General features: G+C 37.8%; 1 long non-coding RNA gene across 1 annotated transcript in view; it reads right to left on the bottom strand.

The window, feature by feature from the left end:
* Positions 1 to 578: 578 nt before the first annotated feature.
* LOC122787480 overlaps positions 579 to 19,235 on the bottom strand; it is a 172,819-nt gene continuing 154,162 nt past the window's right edge. Inside the window, exon 3 of the long non-coding RNA XR_006362573.1 lies at positions 579 to 845. This is a non-coding gene — a long non-coding RNA (uncharacterized LOC122787480). The remainder of the gene's footprint in view (positions 846 to 19,235) is intronic.

Here is a 19,235-nt window from a genome sequence, read left to right as displayed (position 1 = left end):
TTGTCTGTTCACTCAGGATGGTGTACAATTAGTGTACAGTTAGTATAGGCATTTATGAATCTAGCCTAGTATCTTGAAAGTAAAGTTAAAGTATGAAAGAACTTGTGTGAATAACCAAAATCAACCAAGAAAGTACTCAACAAAAAACAGAAAGTACAATACTATCATACAGCTCCAGTTTGCTTGAACTGTAAATCAGGAGCTTGTAGTTATAACTGGAGTTAGGAATGATAAATTGTGAGCTCAATTAATACGGCAAATAAACATATTTGATCACATTAAATAATTATCTGGCAGAAGACAGACTAAGACAGTTTACTATTCCAGTTTGGTATATTCTTATAACAAGAGAGATTATGACATATGTACTGTGTAGTCTTGACAGACGAAAGAGATGTAGGAGAACCCCCACTTTGGACTTATTGTGTTAAAGTTGATGTTGCTGAGCTGTCACCCTCGCTGACTTCAAACCAGATGTAAGATATTGGAAACACTCCTTCTACCACTCAGTGTCAAATCTGTCCTACCTCCTTAGCTAGGCAGAGAAATGAAAACAATGAGATTACACCTACCTTTGTTACGCTTTACCATCGCTGAAATTGTTTTGGATGCATGTAAACTTTACAGATTTTCTTTTTTACCTGGATGTGGGGCCATCTTGGGACTTATAGTTATCTGCATGAAAGAAAGTTAATTACTGCCATTGTCTGAGCACTTCTGGAGTTGATTGCTGATTGGTTTTGTTGTTTTCCTTTGATTTTCTTCAGTATTTACAGCCTGTCAGTAGTTTTTGCTGGACTTCTAGCTTCTGTACTGTTTGGAGACAGTCATCAAAGTTTCTTTTCCTAAGAAGGAAAAAAAATTAAAAACAATGGTGGGAGGTTGGATAATGGTTAAGGTGTTCACCTTACAAACACAAGGTCCAGGGTTTGATTCTCAGATGGGGTAAATGGCTAGGCTTAAAATGGCCCACAAAGGCAGTTAGCCTAGTACCAACCTATGAACCAATACTGCATGTAACTTTTGCTGAAATTGTTTTTAGTGCATTTAATCTTTACTGCTTATATTTTTATTATTTAGACAGTAGTGGGGCCATCTTGGGAACTGGACTGGAGTAGTTATTCGTATGAATAAAGATTAATTGTTGTCACTCTGAGCCTTTCTGGGATGGTTTGCTGATGTGTTTTGTTGTTTTCCTTTGTTTAATTAGATATTTACAGTGCTGGCCTAGTCCTGAACTCCATACCCCACATTTCCATTGTAGTTTTAGCTAAACAGTGGGCAGTGAAGTACATTTTCATTTTTCCCCAATGAATTACTTCTCCCAAACTGCAGTACTCTATGTTACTCAATAGGACAGCTACCAACTAGTAGCCACTCAGTGATGCTATAATTATACTACATCCTTAACAATAATTATTTCATTTAATTACATATAGTTACTCTGCCTTAGAGAGTCATCCTGCCAACCAAAGGGAGTGCCAACTAATCCTAATTATTTCATTTAGTTACATATAGTTACTTTGTGTTAGGGATTTACTCTGCCAACTAAAGGGAGTGTTGACTAACCCTAATTACTTAATTTAGTTACATATACCTGCTTTGTATTAGGGACTTACTCTACCAACCAAAGGGTGTGCCAGCTAAACCTAATTACTTTGTTTAGTTACATATAGCAACTTTGTATTAGGGACTTACTCTACCAACCAAAGGGAGTGCCAACTAATCCTAATTATTTCATTTAGTTACATATAGTTACTTTGTGTTAGGGATTTACTCTGCCAACTAAAGGGAGTACCAACTAATCCTAATTACTTAATTTAGTTACACATACCTGCTTTGTATTAGGGACATACTCTACCAACCAAAAGGAGTGCCAACTAATCCTAATTATTAAATTTAGTTACAGATACTTACTTTGTGTTAAGGACTTACTCTGCCAACTAAATGGTTACCAACTAACCCTAATTACTTCATTTAGTTACATATACCTGCTTTGTGTTAGGGACTTACTCTATCAACCAAAGGGAGTGCCAACTAACCCTAATTACTTCATTTAGTTACATATACCTGTTTTGTGTTAGGGACTTACTCTATCAACCAAAGGGAGTGCCAACTAACCCTAATTACTTCATTTAGTTACATATAGCTACTTTGTGTTAGGGACTTACTCTACCAACCAAAGAGAGTGCCAACTAACTTTAATTGTCTAATTTAGTTACATATACTCAATAGTGCACACTGCAATAATAAAACCCATATAGTTACATTCCTCTATAATATTGCCAAAAGTATATTGTCTAGCTATAGTACTATATGTAATTCCAGTTACATTTTTCTGAATCTGTGGACTAAAAAGGAGGGTCAACTTACATTTCCCTTATTAAGCCAGCTTCAGAGCAATTGACACCCTTGATCAATGTAGTAACTGTCTTATGCTCACAGAGAATGATCTCTTACTCAACACTAATGATACTGTTTGCAAGAGATGCAAATATTTAACAAACATGGAAGCTTCACTCTAAAAACATTATACCTATGAGCAAATGCAGTAGCACAATGTGCACCAAGCCACACTAAAATGTCTTATGCTGAGTCTTTAAAGAAAAGATCTTGATAAAGCCTCCTAGACCCATGAAGAATAGGTCTTAGCAAAAATCCATCATTGCATCTTGTTCGGGTAAATCTGCAACAGTCAACAATATTCAAATCATCTCAAATCTATTACACCAGAGCATTCTACAAATCAAAATGTTTTCATGATCAGTGACTCTGTAGTTAGGTACATAGAATCTCCGATCACTAAGCTAGACAAAGACTTGGTGACTTCAGTTAGCTTTCAGGTACCAGGATCGCTGATATTTCAAGAGCCCTTAAGACCCTTTCACTTAACAAATATGACTACTACGTGGTGGTGGTGATCTATGTGAGATTGAATGACTTGGGATGCAAAACCCTAAGGTTTATACAGATAGTCACAAATGTAGGAAGGATGCTGGTACTGAATGGCATCCTCTCTTCTCCAAAAAATGATGATGAGATAAAAAAATAAATAAATAAATAATTGGCTTCAGCAATTGACTAAATAGTTGATAGTATTCCAGGAGGATCCAGTATATGTCGCCATGGGAAAAGTTCCTCAACAGTCCCTTGTGCTTTGCAAGGGATGACCTGTACCTCTCTTTCCAAGGCTTCAGTATACTGGCTAAAGCCCTTGCTGCCCCCCTTCCCCCCACTGTGCCTTTTTTTAGGCTAAATCTAGATAATGGACAAGACTAACAAATGAATTCCAAAAGAGGATCTCATTAAGGTGGCTATGTTTAAATGGCAGGAGTTTTGGAAAGACACTACTCACCCTGTGGCTTTCCTACATTTGGAACACATCCATATTTGTGTAATTACTGAAACTTTATTTAACTGTATAGAAAGCATTCCTTCCATACCTGGGTAATTGTTGAGGCATTTCCAAATTTGTTTGGGACTATATCTCCTCCAGACAGATTCTCACAAATTAAACTAACTGAACTCTAAATCACATTAAACAGAGCAAATTATCAGCTCAAAGCCTATTACAGGACTTCCTGTATGACCACAGAAAATCATGTAAGGTCATAAAGGTGCTTGAGGAACTTCCCATTAATAAGAACTTCATTATTTTGGTTCCTTTATCTACTCCTCAATAAACTGAAATACCTATGCATATAACATAGGATATGTCCAAACTTTCTTAGATTTAATAAACAAAAACTTCCTGGGCCAGACTGTAAACAAATCAACTAGAGTACATAAAATTCTAGACCTGGTCCCGACAAATATACCTACTTCACCCAATACTCTGCTGGTATCCCTGTTCCTGGTTAAGTCAAATAATAATGTACTAATGTATGCTAACCCTAACCCTAATCTTAATCCTAACTCTATCCTGGCCCCCAACACTAACCTAATCCATACATCTTAATTTACAAAAACCTTTTCTGTAACACTACCACTACAAAAGACATCTCAGGCACTAACCACACACATACATACACACAGACATGCAAATGCATATGCGCATTCACACACACACACACACACACACACACACACACACACACACACACACACACACACTGCGCATTCACACACACACACACACACACACACACACACACACACACACACACACACACAACAGAGCATATAAACCCTTACCCAACCCCTGCTCTAACCCTAACCTGCAAACAGTCTCAAACACACACACACACACACACACACACACACACACACACACACACACACACACACACACACACACACACACACTAAATCTATCCCTTACCTAATCCCTACTCTAATCCTAACCCACAAACACACTCATATATAGACAAACATACACACAGATCTACTTCTAATATTCAAATGGCCATATCATCAAATTTAATTTTTGCGAGAAGAAAATCACGAAAACAAAATACCTGAATGTTGAATTTTTTCCAGGGCAAGTAAACACTTGCCCAAACTTCATTGAAGCACACACTGGAGTAAACAAAACCCACACCTCCTTAACTATATATACCAACTTCGGGATCGCACTACAGTGTAGAAAAGGGCATGTTGGGCAAGTGTTTACTTACCATTCAGGTATTTTGTTTTCACAATTTTTGTCTCACAAAAATAAAATTTGATGATATGGCCATTCGAGTATTAGATGGGGGATCCATACGCACACACACACACACACACACACACACACACACACACACACACACACACATTACCACACCTCATAAACTCCTACTTACCTGTTTCGCACAAAATACATTCACACTCACATACATTCAGTCACTGCCATTTACCCTGACAAGGCTCATTCCATTTTCATTAGCATTCTCTCATTTATCTCTCATTTAAATCAAACTATATTCACTTAAAACTAGGAACCTTAAGGCACATAAGGTATCCTGGTTGACTCCACAGACTGCTAAACTGTTAGAAAGCAGAGACACTGCTTGGTAAATGGAAGTAAGACCCTGATAGTGTAGACAGACATATGCCCTATATTAGCCTGAGAAACTCAGCAAGACTCTTTACTAAGAAAGCTAAATGTGATTATTATGGGAATCTTCAACAGATAATTGTAAGGTATTCTGAAAACTGTGAAAACATTATCCAGCCACAAGACCTTTAACATTAATAGGAGTACACAGGAGGTACTTTCAGGAAACTATCCAAGGGCAAAGCACAAGCATAGACATTTCTCCTCAACCTAAGCAGAACAAATCAAGCCATGTCTCCTTTCTTCCACCAAATGGAACCATTACATTATAAATACTTCTACTTTAAGGCCATTACAAAAAAGGAAGTTAAGGAGGAACTCTGAAAATTTTCCTTCTACATCATTTGCTCGCTCCTATGTAAACTGAGCTACGTTTTGGTAGCAGCCCCTGTCTCATATAATTCACATATCTTTAAGTACTCAATCCATCTGTAGGTTCATAGGTTCATAGGTAAGTACTAGGCTAGCTGCCCTTGAGGACCATTTTAAGGCTAACCAGTTTCTGTTTTGTGCTCAAATTAGCTTATCCTATGTGGTTACAGATTGGTTTTACCCATCCCATGGTCAATAATTATATATTACCCCTAATGAGAATAACTGAGATCATACCATAGATAATTTGAGAGGGTTTATGCATGGGATAAAGCCTCTGTCCATTAGTAGCACAGGTGACAGTCCCTGGGTAAATTTCTGTTTCCAACCATAGATCCAAGTCACACTTGGAAGTATACCCCTCACTGGTGAGATCAGATCATAAACTAATCTCGCTGGAGGTCCTCATCCTGCCCCCACCTGAAACAAAAAAGACCACAGTGAAAAACTTCTCAAAAGCCGATTTCACACTTCTAAAAACTAGTGTGGTCTCCTTTAAGGCCCCTGAGCCAGTGGTAAACATTACTCAAACCGCTGAATCACTTACAAATGCCTTCTACCAGCACCTACAGGACTGCATGGATCAGGCAATCCCAAACAAAACTAAGACTCTCTGTACCAAAGGCAAGCGTCCAGTCTGGTGGACCCCAGCCATAAACAAGCTCTACAACAAAAGAGGAAGCTACTACAAGATAGAGCAAAATCCTTGAAAGGTAAGACACCTTTGATCATTATAAGTAAAAACTAAGAGCTCTCATAAAATCATCCAAGGCAAATTTTGAGAGAAAAATCGCCAAGGACTCTAAAGAGAATCATAAGGCCTTCTTTAGCTATGTTAGAAACCTAGGAGGAAACTCCCAGATATGCTCAGAATTAGTTCAAAATGATGTGAAAATTACTGAACCTACACACATTGCCAACATACTGGCTGACAGGTTCAGTGCAAACTTCTCCCCTCCCCAAAGGAGAGATATCTATTCCAGAGGATTGTAGCCCCCAAACATCTCCAACGCCCAGGTGAGAACTGCCCTCACTAAGGCAAAAACACAGCATCCATGGGACCGGATGGTGTCCCGGCTGTGTGCTTCATGAACTCAATGAGGAATTAAACCCACAGTTAGGACAGCTGTTTAATCTTAGCCTCACCTCAGGATACGTACTCCAAGGAGTGGCGCACGCGACTGTGGTCCCACTTCATAAGGCGGTGCCTCCACAGACCCTGGAAATTACCGCCCCATTAGCTTGACAAGCCTTATCTGCAAAGCCATGGAGAGGATCATAATGGAACTCATAAATAAAGACATAGGGAACTTGCAGACTTTGGATCCAACTCAGTTTGGCTTTGTCAAAGGCAGATCCTGCCTCTTAAACTTGGTTGACTTTTTGAGACAGTCACCAAGGCCATTGATGAGGAAAGGCAGTCCATACAGCCTACCTCGACCTGGCAAAGGCCTTCGACACAATACCCCACTCAGGTATCATCGAAAAACTCATCAGCTTGAATGTAAACCCATACATCACAAGATGGGTTGCAAACTGGCTAAGTGACAGAACCCACAGGGTCAGAGTTGCTGGAGCCATGTCAGACTCAAAGCCTGTCACAAGTGGTGTCCCACAGGGCTCAGTCCTGGGTCCACTCTTGTTCGGCATCTACTTTTCTGAAGTACAAGCAAACACAGGAGGGTTATGGCTGACAAAGTTTGCAGATGACTGCAAACTGGCGCCATAGTCGAAAACACATCTGACACAGATATCCTCCAGAAGGGCCTCACAGAAATGGATAACTGGTGCCAGAGCCATGGCCTGAAGTTAAACGCCAAAAATGCATAGTCATACCCTTTGGGAAAAACAAGGCTACCCCTAGCTACCATATAGGTGGCAATCCACTGAGCACAGAAAAAGTCATCAGAGATCTGGGGACCCAGGTTGACAGTAGCCTTTCGTTTGACACTCATGTTGCTAAAGTAGTTAGGAAAACCTTCTATATCACCCACCTGATCATGAAGGATTCACATCTAGATCAAGGAGGTCATCGTCCCCTGTACTCATCACTTATTAGACCTATGATTGAGTACAATGCCCGTTCGAATGTATCTGACCAGACACCTGCTGCAGCTTGAAAGGCCCCAAAAGTTCCTCACCAAAAGGATAAAGGGTCTCAAAAATATGTCTTATGCTGCCCGACTGAAAGAACTCCAGCTCTATTCAGTCTCATACCGCTTGCTCAGAGGTGACCTGTGCCTGACATATAAGGCCATGTCAAACCCAGATTTGATGAATATGCTTCACCTCAAAAATCTAGATCCCTCAGAACCACAAGGCGGAGACTTAAACCTTGACACGGTTATAAATAGAACGTGCTGGAGGGACAGATTCATCACCCAGAGACTCCCTATGCTGTGGAACAAAATCCCGGTACATGTGAGGCAGAGCACCTCTCTGGTCTTGTTCAAGAGGAATCTTGACCAATGGATGGGAGATTGCAGATATACCCCAGGGATTACTTCAGCGTCACTGCTTGACAGAGGCACAGCAAAATGATAGGCATAGTTTTTATTCAAACTAAAGGGGTGGCGAAAGCCACATAACTATGGGCTAGGCTTATAAATGCCCTTGGGCAGATAGCCTAGTATGAACCTATGAACCTATGAACCTATGAACTTGAATATGGACAGGGATGAGCTTTGTTTTATGTGGATGGGGAGTTCCAAGCAGTGATATCCTCTATGAGATATACTTGATCAGATTTTTACCCTTCTGTTGATGTTGTAGAAGCGGTTTGTATCCCTAGACTAAGTATTTCTGATGCCATTTGACTTGATGATGTGCAGTATATCCATCAGTATTGGATTGGAGGATGCTTTGTATGCCAAACACAGGTCACTTGTTAGCAGTCTGTAGGACACTGAGTATAGTGACAGGGTTTTGAATCAGTCTGCATAAGAAATGTTTTTTAGGCCTTAGATCCTTTTAGGATGGTATCTCTGTGGGCATTCCAGTTGTTGCATGTGTCTGGACAGATACATGCCAAATGGGGAATTATATTCAATGGCTGGCTTAATGAGGGCTGAGTAAAGGGGAACAACGATATCCCCAGATCTAGACACAATCCCTTTATTTATAAGCTGTGCAGTATGGAAGGCCTTTCTTACAGAAATGGACACGTTGGTCAAAAGTTAGGTTACTGTCCACATAAGTTCCCAGATCCTGAACAACTGGGTCAACTCTCAGAGGTGTATTGTTAATGTGGCAGTTACATGTGATCGATGGTAGATGACTTCCCAAAGGATACAATAATGCATTTTTTTTGGCATTTAATTTCAGTCCATGATTTTGGCATTAGTTATTTATTTCAGACAAACCTTCCTACAGGATGGAAAAGTCATTTTGGGATTCAATGATTGCTCCTAGTTTGCAGTCATCTGCAAACTTAGTCAGCCAGAGCCCTTTGGTATTTGCTTTTACTTTAGGAAACTAGATGCCAAACATTAGAGGTCCCAGCATAGAAACCTGGGGACTCCACTGGTGGATGGTCTCTTTGTGGAGGCAACTTCCCCTATTTTGATTTCCTGCATCCTATCTGTGAGCCAGCTGTCAATCCAGTGGGTGACCTATGCGTTTATTCCCAGTTTATTTAGTGTTTCTACTATGCCTGAGGGGGTTATTGCATCAAACGCTTGGACAAGTCAAGATGTATGGTGTGTACCATTTTACCTTCATCGATTACTTTGGTGACCTTTTCAAAAAATCCACCAAGTTGAGTAATCATGACCTGCCTTTGATGAATCCATACTGAGATGGTTCTGGTGTTTGGAGATTACCTATATCCTGATTGATTAATTCTATGATAAGCCTTTCCATGGCTTTGCATATGAAGCTGGTCAGATTTATGAGTCTGTAATCGCCTGAGTTGATGGAAGATCCTCCCTTATGCAAGGAAATGACTGTAGTTGTTCACCATTCACTTGGTACAAAACCTGTGGCTGAACAGTGTCATTAGGGGTGTGGCTAAAATGTGCTTCATGTTATTTAAGATGCATCCAGGGATATTGTCAGGACCAATCAATACAGTATTTTTAGCTTTTGATAGTACTTTTAGGATTCGGTCTTGTGACAGCTGGAGGCAAGCCAGTCTCAACTATATTTTGAGGGTCAGACAGAGGGGAGAGAGGGGTAAAATCTGCAAAATTTATTGGCCAGTAAGTTTGCTATGTCTTCAGCCTCAGTGTGGGTAACATCATTTACAATCAGCTCAGTACATTGCTGCATTGTGCTTTTTAGATTACAAAACATAACTAAAAAATTCTTTGAAATGGTCACTCCTTGAGAATACTAAATTTAATGAAACGCTAAAATAACGTTTTTCGTCCGACCTCAGTAGTTGGACTTCTTCAGAAAAAATGCCAAGCAAAAGCAGTTAAAATTCAAACATCTTATTTATAAGCTTCCCGCCAAGATTTTGAAACACTTAATTGTCTCTTAAAGGTGTATGTAACCAAACATTGTTGCCTCAAATGTAATGCTTGCTTTTGACATCAACCTGAAATTAAAATCACATTAATAAATATTATACACTTTTTGCAACAGCTCCCTTTGTCAACCATGTAAAATTGTATGAAATTACATTAAATCATACTATTCAAATCTATATTAAAAATACATTAATAATTTAAATGCATACCAACTATACAATAATACAATATGCCCTTATATCTATAGAATGCTAGCTAGTAAAGAGTCCATGATTCAAACTCAATCGCTAATATATATAATCGCTAGCATGTATTAAGCAAGTACGTTAATGATCTAAACACATACCAACTATACAATAATACAATATGCCATAATATCCATATGGCGCTAGATAGTGAAGCGTCCGTGGTTCAAACTCAATCACTAATATATGTGATCGCTAGCACGTATTAAGCAAAGCAAATTGGACAGCAATAACGATGACATATGCATTCTACTACTACATCACTCAGACAAACAGAATTATTAATGTATTTTTAATATAGATTTGAATAGTATGATTTAATGTAATTTCATACAATTTTACATGGTTGACAAAGGGGGCTGTTGCAAAAAGTGTATAATATTTATTAATGTGATTTTAATTTCAGGTTGATATCAAAAGCAAGCATTACATTTGAGGCAACAATGTCTGGTTACATACACCTTTAAGAGACAATTCAGTGTTTCAAAATCTTGGCCGGAAGCTTATAAATAAGATGTTTGAATTTTAACTGCTTTTACTTGGCATTTTTTCTGAAGAAGTCCAACTACTGAGGTCGGACGAAAAACGGTGTTATTTTAGCGTTTCATTAAATTTAGTATTCTCAAGGAGTGACCATTTCAGCACGTTTTCTTTTTTGTACAAGTTGGTTTTTAAGAGGAGAGCATTAAAAAAATTCTTTGTTATTGTCTTTGGCTTGGGAAGCTATTTTAGCCTCAGACTTGACTTTGATGGATTTTTATTAAGATCCTATGTTTGTTTATTTCAGTGACAAAGGTTTTAACATTATGGGAATTACTCTTCTTACTTTTGGTCAAAATTCTTTCCTGTTATTATAAAACTTGTTGATATTATGGTTTCGTCATCTGGGTTTGTTTGTGTGGTTTGCCCTGCACTTGTTCCTATGGGGCCTATATAGTCTATATTCCCAGGCTATAACTGGATAGTTTATATCACCTAGAAAAATGGTATTGAGTTTAATACTGAGTGATTCTAGTTCCTATAGATAGGTGTTGTGGCTTTTTTGTGGCATAGGGGGAATTCTATAGCTATCTAATATATGATACAGGACCTTCTGATGGTTATTTGGTCATGATGAAACTCTAATGCATCATGCTGCTTTATCAGTCTCGATGTGGCTGCAGATTGAGACACCTCCACCTTTTTCCCCTCCTGTACAATAGCTTGTCTAAACGTGTGGAAGGTATTTTTTTCAATATTTTACTATTTTTTAATTTTTAACTTGTAATATATCACAAAACAAAAAACAACCAATTGAACAATTTATACAGTTTGCGATAACAATAGTATTTTCAACATGTTAGTTACATCACTTGCCAAGAACCTTAGTTTACAATGAAATAAAAACTGATTTTACAAAACAATCCTATATACACTATGTAGAGCAAGTGCTAATATACTATGTTCCTGTTTAGTTTGTCATTTTTGTACTGTACCTACATATATCTCTAAAAAACAGAAAAACAGTAAACCTATGCTATGTACCAAGTACAAAAAATGATGCTCCTTGAATAGGTTTAATTACCTTTTGAGTTTTCTGTCCTACCTTTTCATTTTAAAATATGATCAGGGAGAATGCTCCAACACTACATAAAGTGAGCCCATTTGTTTGAGTAGTTATTAACTTATGTGCTGATATGTATTTAATTGCCATACCTTTTAAACCAGTTCATGACAACTGAGATCTATCCAGCCAGTTTTGACTGATGTTAATTAAAGAAATACTGGCAATTCGTACATATAGCTTTTGTTTATGTATCTTCTGGCAAGTGATATGTAAAATTGCAAATTCCCATGACAATGTGGATTTTTCATATACTATCTTCTCCAATCTAACTCTCAGTGAACACTACAGTTTGTAAGTACATTTGCAGCTCCAGAAAATATGGATTCGGTCTGCTTTTTGAGACTGGCAATAAGGACAGTTTATAGAAACTTTTGCATTAAAATTATTAATCACTACTGGGGTTAAGTAAGTATTATTTGTAATTATCAGTTGGGTGCACATAGGTTTTTTAAAAGGGATTAGTTTCATTGATGTTTTTATAGATTTGGCTTTTTGTTTGTCAATAATTTTTGCATTTTGTTTAATTCAGCAGTTTGAGAAAAGAATAGAAGAATGGTATTTTAGGGATACAATCAGTTTGTTTGAGTTTGATAACATCGTTTTCTTTAACCTTAATAAGTTCCATATAGTTCTACATGTATTGATATTATTCTCATTTAGGTACTTTTCTGTTATTGGGGTAACAGTTCTCAGATTATGTAATTCTTACGTAAACACAACCGTCTTACATTCCCTCTACAAAATGTGGAATGCTTCAGTTTTGAATAATTCTCTATTATATCGGGTTATAATTTTCTCATGCCAACATAAATGCTTTGTGGAAAAGTAATGTAAAAAGCTGTTTGCTCTAGCCAAATCAATAGGCGCTTTAGCGCTTCAATCGGGACCACTAAATCAGTATCAGCATTACTTTAAGAAGCTACTGCTGTATTGCAGCACCATTTTAACCTGACAGTTTGACAGTACCAGTATTGCTAACAACGTAGAAGGAAGTGATTTGTACAACAGTACTAATTATGCAGTCAGTGTTGAATTTAACTCTTTTTTTATCATGTGCTATTTTTAACACAGCCACGGTAACTTTATACACACACACAAGCACACACGTGTACAAACACTGAAAGACAAGCAAAGTAATTCAGTTCTGCAATTTAAAACAATTATTACAAAATGTGATAGTTTAGCGAGCGTTGTGTGGCAGAGTTCCTGATAGAAAGGTAATTTTGACGCAATGTCTACACTACACTTGATAGTATCTCTCATTTTCGCCTCATATTCGTTTGTAAGGGTAATATTTATATCCCCTGTTTTCAGTCTTTGTCCTCCCTTTATTTTCAGATTTGTTGCACTCAGAGGTTAAGAAGAATGCTGTATTTTATTCACAGACGTCTTGAGTGTGCCTCATTACTGTTTTTCATTTCGACAGTTCCACAATGTTCCCACCCACACTGAAAGGGCTTGTCACACATTTGGTGATATGAATGTAACTGTTTGCAGTAAATAAATCTTACTCATATGCAGCAAAGAGTTCCACATTTTGCAGAGAGAAAGTAAGACAGTTGTCTTTACGTAAGAATTACATAATCTAAGAACTGTTGCCCCAATAACAGAAAAGTACCCTCATTTATTTCAGGCTTTTCCATAACTGGAGTACACAGTTCTCTAATTTGTTTTAAGATTATGGTATATCGTTTAGGGAGGTTTAAAGCCTTATGCGCATTTTCACTAGATTGTTTTTTGTGTTTAAATATATCCCAAATATTCTTCCCTTTAATAAGTGGGTGGTTGTTAAGTTTCTCATTTTTTTGTTTAATCTAAGGTTTAAATTTAGATGAAATGGTTGTGACATGCTGAATGCATTTGTTAGGTTTAATTATTCCATTATTTTGCTAGTCTCGCTATTTTATGTTGTAACAGATTTTATACGTTAATATTTCTAATACTTTTGCTATTAATAAATGGAAGGCTTTAGGATTATAATTATGTTTTTTAACATATTTGTACAATATTTAGATCCATAATGGGGTCCAGTCTTTGTTTTTTGGATCATAATCTGAGATTTCAATAATTCTGTTTGAGCAAATTATATTGCAGTATAAATTTAAATCTGGTAGCCCCATCCCTCCACTTTCTTTTGGATGCATTAATTTCTGATAATTAATTCTGACAGACTTTGGGTGTCAGATGAACTTAGTTAGATTTACCTTTAGTTTTTGAAGAATTTATTTTGTATTATCACATTTGATGCATTGAACTGGAATAATATTCTTGGAAGAATATTCATTTTAATAATTGCTACTTTTACAGGAAAGTGAGTTTTATTTTCCCATCTTAATATATCTTGCTCAATATTTGACATCAGTTTTAATAGGTTATTTTGGATAAAAAGTCTTTGGTCATGTTGAAAGGAGATCCCCAGGTTTTCTAAGGAATAGCTTATTTTTATTTCTGATCTTGGAAAGTAGGAATTTATATGACCTACTGAATATAGTGGGAATATTGAAGAAGAAAGGTATTATAGCACTGCACAGTCAGGGTCCTCTCTGCCATTTTAAACCATGTCTCAGTCGCTTCACAGATGTGAACATCCACCAGTGTGAAAAGGGCTTGCAGGTAGTAAAGTTCCTTGTTTAGGCTCCCAGCATTGATCAGTAACAACTTCACATTTTCCGTTACTTGTTTCTTTATGTTGGCAGGTTTATCAGGTTGGGATTGTCTAAAAAAAGGCATTTTATTGGTGGACAATGTCTTTGCCGGTAATTGAAACCAGACAGGGGACAGATGCAGACCATCGCTGGTGAAGCAGTGTGGTCTGTCAATCATATCCTCCCAGGCTGAGAAATATTGTACCCCCTTTGAATGACACCAAAACTAAGCCAATTATTGAAGTCAATATTTTTGCTCATATCACGGCATCATTCTTGGAGAAGGTAGAATGCTGCACAATGCTAGGCTCATCCCTGCCTTGGACACATAATCTGTGAGTTGCATCATGTTTCTCTTCAAATAGTCCAGGGGGGTGCAACTTAAGTCATTGATACCGGCATGATTGATGACAGAGTCATGCTGTTACTTGTTGTTCAAGGAACTGTGCGCATGCATGATCTGATGGATCCTGGTACCAGACAGGGTACTAATTGTTCTCTTTCCTTGCTCGGCCTGATAAGAAGCACATCTGTATGTCTTATAATCGAGTCACCTATAACAAGAATGTTTCGTCGGGTTAATGCCTCCCTTACAGGATCAGCATCTGTGACTTTGGGACTGTTTGTGCTGTGTGAGGAGATATGTTTAGCTTACTGACTGTGCTTTGTGCCTGTATTGTGTTTTTGAAGTCTTTGTGGGTTTAGGCAAGGTAATCTTCAGAACCTCAGCATATGATGGATTATGTATATTGTGATGGCCTTAAAGAGGTGTGATGTGTGATGTTGCGCTGATGATGATTTTGTTGTCTCAATTTACTGTGTGTGAGATTTTTGCCTCCAAGGATATTATACATGTATGTCTCTCACACACTGTGTTATGCTGCCTGAGCAATAGATAACCATCGGACAGCATGAAACAGTACTCATCTCAGTCAGGCTGGCTAAGGAAGTTGTGGACATTATTATTTATGCTGATGGCAAAGGGATCACCAGACCATCATCATCATCATCATCACAAAATGAAATTGCTTAGCCTCAACAAGTTAATTTTAAACTACTCTGAAACTGTGAAGCATGTCAATAAATTAACACTAAACACTAAAAAAAAGACATTTAGCATCAGCACTACCAATACAAATATTGGTAATAGTCTTTGCACTAAGGAATAGGTGATCTGCAGCCACTACAATGTATAAATCAGCAAAATACCTTGGCCTAACACTTAACCAGGCACTTGCACATCTTAAGGTTATGTACAAAATATCCCGCCTGCTAACAAAGGAGGCTGGACAAACCATTGCAGTTAATGTTCTATTGCCTATCTTAGAATACCCCCCCAATAATTGCCCTATAGTCTTCACAAAACCTCGACAATCTCCAAAGGACAGAAGATAAGATTACTACATAACATAGTCATTACCAGGAATGCCACTGTGTTGCAATAAGCAAATGCAACGGGCTCCCTATTAAAGAAGAGCCTCTTTCCTCCTGAATACTTTAACTTATAAATTACTCAATGACTACCAATAAAATAGTTCTTATGTTATAGAAACTCAGCCTATGTGCTCAGGAATGCAGATGTCAGTCTCCTTATTGACAATCATACACACTAGCAGTAGCCCAAAGGTCATTTTCCAAATCACCACCTCAGTACCAGAAGAAAGTAGCACAGACAAACAGATCTTTTAGCACTCTGGAGGACTTCAGCAAATCCCTGGGAAATCTCTCATTGTCACTGTTTTAATAATCTTTATTAAACAGATAGCCCCACCTCCACCTACTGATCCCATAGAATGATTATGTACCTCAGACCATTAAGGTATGGTGCTGCTTTTAATCCCTTTACTCTGTGTTTAACTTTTTCAATCTTTGTGTGCTCTAGCCTAACTTTATCTCTCTTCACTTTCTTAAACTACAACCCTCTTGCCCCATAAAAAACTGTTCCACATTTGCCTTACTATTAGTTTCTATTGCTTACTGATCTCTCCTCTAAGTTATTTCCTTCTCTTTTCCTATTTTTCTATCTTCATTTTCATCTAAATATCAATTTGATTATAAAACTAACTCAAGTATGTCACTTATGGTATATATGTAAGTGTCACTCACTCTGTTGAATTGGCATTCCATTAACAAAGTGAGTGACACTTAAATGTGGCTCGAACTTTAAAAATATCAGATGAATGGAACATCAAATGCATGCAGTTAAGGTAAGTGTGAGTTTGGGATACCAGTCCCAAAACTTTCAGATATAATGAAGGTGTCAGCATTAGGTGCGTCGGAATGTTTGGCTGAGTATATGAAGGTTACAGTTAGAGGAAGGGCTAAATAAGGGGATAGGTTTAATGTTGTGCATGTGTGTTGTGTGCATGTATGTGTGTGTCTTTGTGTGTGTGTGTGTGTGTGTGTGTGTGTGTGTGTGTGTGTGTGTGTGTGTTTGCGTGTGCATGTGTATATGTGCGTGTGCATGTGTGTGTGCATGTACCTGTATGTGCGTGTGTGTGTGTGTGTGTGTGTGTGTGTGTGTGTGTGTGTGTGTGTGTGTGTGTGTGTGTGTGTGTGTGTGTGTGGGTGTTTGCATTTTTGCTTTGAGTATGTGTGCAGTACAATGAATGCAGTTCAGTGCCTGTGTTAACACAATGCATGAGTTGACAGTGTTAACTACCAAAGGAAAATGCTGATCTGCAACTGCAATAATTAACAGCAATTCAGAAGCCTGTATATTAGCTAATAATGAGGTCTTTCCACATTGTAGGTAATGTGCTTGTGAATTGCAAAATATTGAGTTGCAGAGTGTCTTGTGTAATGGCAGTGTTATGTAAAGTTTTTTTTTAAGATAAGGTGCAGGGTTAGGATTAGCATTTATGAGTAAGATCAAACACAGGGTAATTATATGAATGAGACTGACCTAGATATTTCTTTTTGTTCACTACATAATTAACATGCACTAAAAACATAGTTTTGGTCACTTTGAAACCCCTGGAGTTCTCTATGTGGTATAGGATGAATATGACATTGACTCAAGTATCTGAGCGGACCACAGTTCTGCTGTGGCGACCCCTAACCGGGAAAAGCCAAAAGACACAACAACAACCAGTAATAGTAAGAATAAAGGGCCTGTCAGGGATGTTTTTTTCTTAAATGGGTTTACATATGTCAACACTGAGTTAGAGCCTGTTATCAATGAGTCAAATCTCCATTTCAAGTGAATTCACTCTGAAGTTTGGACTGGACAGAGGTGATGCAGTAAAAAAGAAGAGCAGAGCAACACTTATATAATGAATAATTGTGATCAGATTGCATACCTACCATACATGGCTTACGTATGCAGTAAACAGTGAATGCAGTTCTAATCCCTGTGGAACACCTGCTGATATTGTCTCTGTGTAAACTAAGAGATTATTACAGAAAAAGTTCAAAGACTTTGAGAAGGGCCAAGTAAAGACACTGCCTGAACAACAAAAATCAAAAGCTTTGGACTGAAAAGATCTTAGAAGAGATCTCCAGCGACTGCTTCTTCTTTGGTCATGGCCCTCATAAAATCAATGAGTTTTACCAGATCAGTTCTGGTTACATTCTATTGCTGAAATCATGTTGGGTGCCTGAGAGAGTCATAAGAAGAACTAGAACCACCTATAGATTATACACCATGGGATTTTGGATGTGGGGAGGGGAGATACTGGCCAAAACTAACACAATGGAGTTGTCTGTGTAAGGAGATAATGGAAACATCCCTATAGAATAACAGAGTGAAATTCTTGTTCAACAACCTATGGGTTGGAATTTGGTATAATGGTTAAGGTGTTTAATCTCATAGATACAAGGTACAGGCTTTGATTCTTCCCTCTGGTTTGGGAAAATTAGCTAGGCTTAAATAGCCTGCAAGGGCAGACAGCTAGTACTATCCTATGAACAAGCAGTTTAACTGGCTGTTAATTACACCTGCTATGAGTTTCTAACACCTTGGAGTAATAGTCCTTGCAGTAAGGAATAAGTGGTTCTGAATCCTCTTAGAAGCTTTTTGATTTTAGATGTACTAATGTCTCCAACTCTGAACAGAGGGTATTGTGTTAAGATGTTCTATGCCTGTGGCAAGAAATAATGTGTAAGTGTTTCTAGAAGTCACAGATTCCATTAAGAATGTAACATAGTTGTTTGCTAACTAATAATTTGAGGTTGCTAAATCTGGAAATGAGCACCCCATGTGCAAATGCCTATGCGAATATAGCTATATATGAGTGGGAAAGGGAACATATATTCAATGAAGAGGCTTTTATTAATAGAGCTATCTATTATAGGAGGTTTGTGGATGATATTGTTCTCTTTTGGAATGGGACCTTAGAATCCTTGCAGGACTTTGTGGCATACATGGGGAACACTACCTCTTTTTTGAGTTTTACGTATGAGGTTTCCTTGACAAGCATTAACTATCTTGATGTCACTATAGTAAAAGCGGTGAGAATATCTTTCTTACCTCTTTATATAGAAAGCCCTGTTGGAAAAATGGGATCTTACACTATGAAAGCATGCACCCTAGACACATCTTCCCCAACGTGGTTAATAATCAGATGGATAGGGTTGCCAAGCTCTGTAATACAGATAGTGAGAGGGGCAATGCTTTATGAATAGAGGCTATCCCATCCGCCTAGCTAGGAACTATGGAGGCAATTATTTGAATGTTTCTGATATTAGTCCCAGGAAGAGATATAAATATCACCACCCAATTAGATCGCAGAAGGTGCAGTATGACATTAAGTACACTAATGATGTTAAATATATTAAAGAGATTTTGGCCAGGAACTGGAAACTACTAACTATGAACAAGGAGTTATTGAATATAATATTTAGATATAATAATTG

This window comes from Protopterus annectens, chromosome 13.part0 (assembly GCF_019279795.1).
Source record: "Protopterus annectens isolate FY-2018-M chromosome 13.part0, PAN1.0, whole genome shotgun sequence".
NCBI lineage: Eukaryota > Metazoa > Chordata > Ceratodontiformes > Protopteridae > Protopterus > Protopterus annectens.
This window is presented reverse-complemented; position numbering and strand designations above follow the sequence as displayed.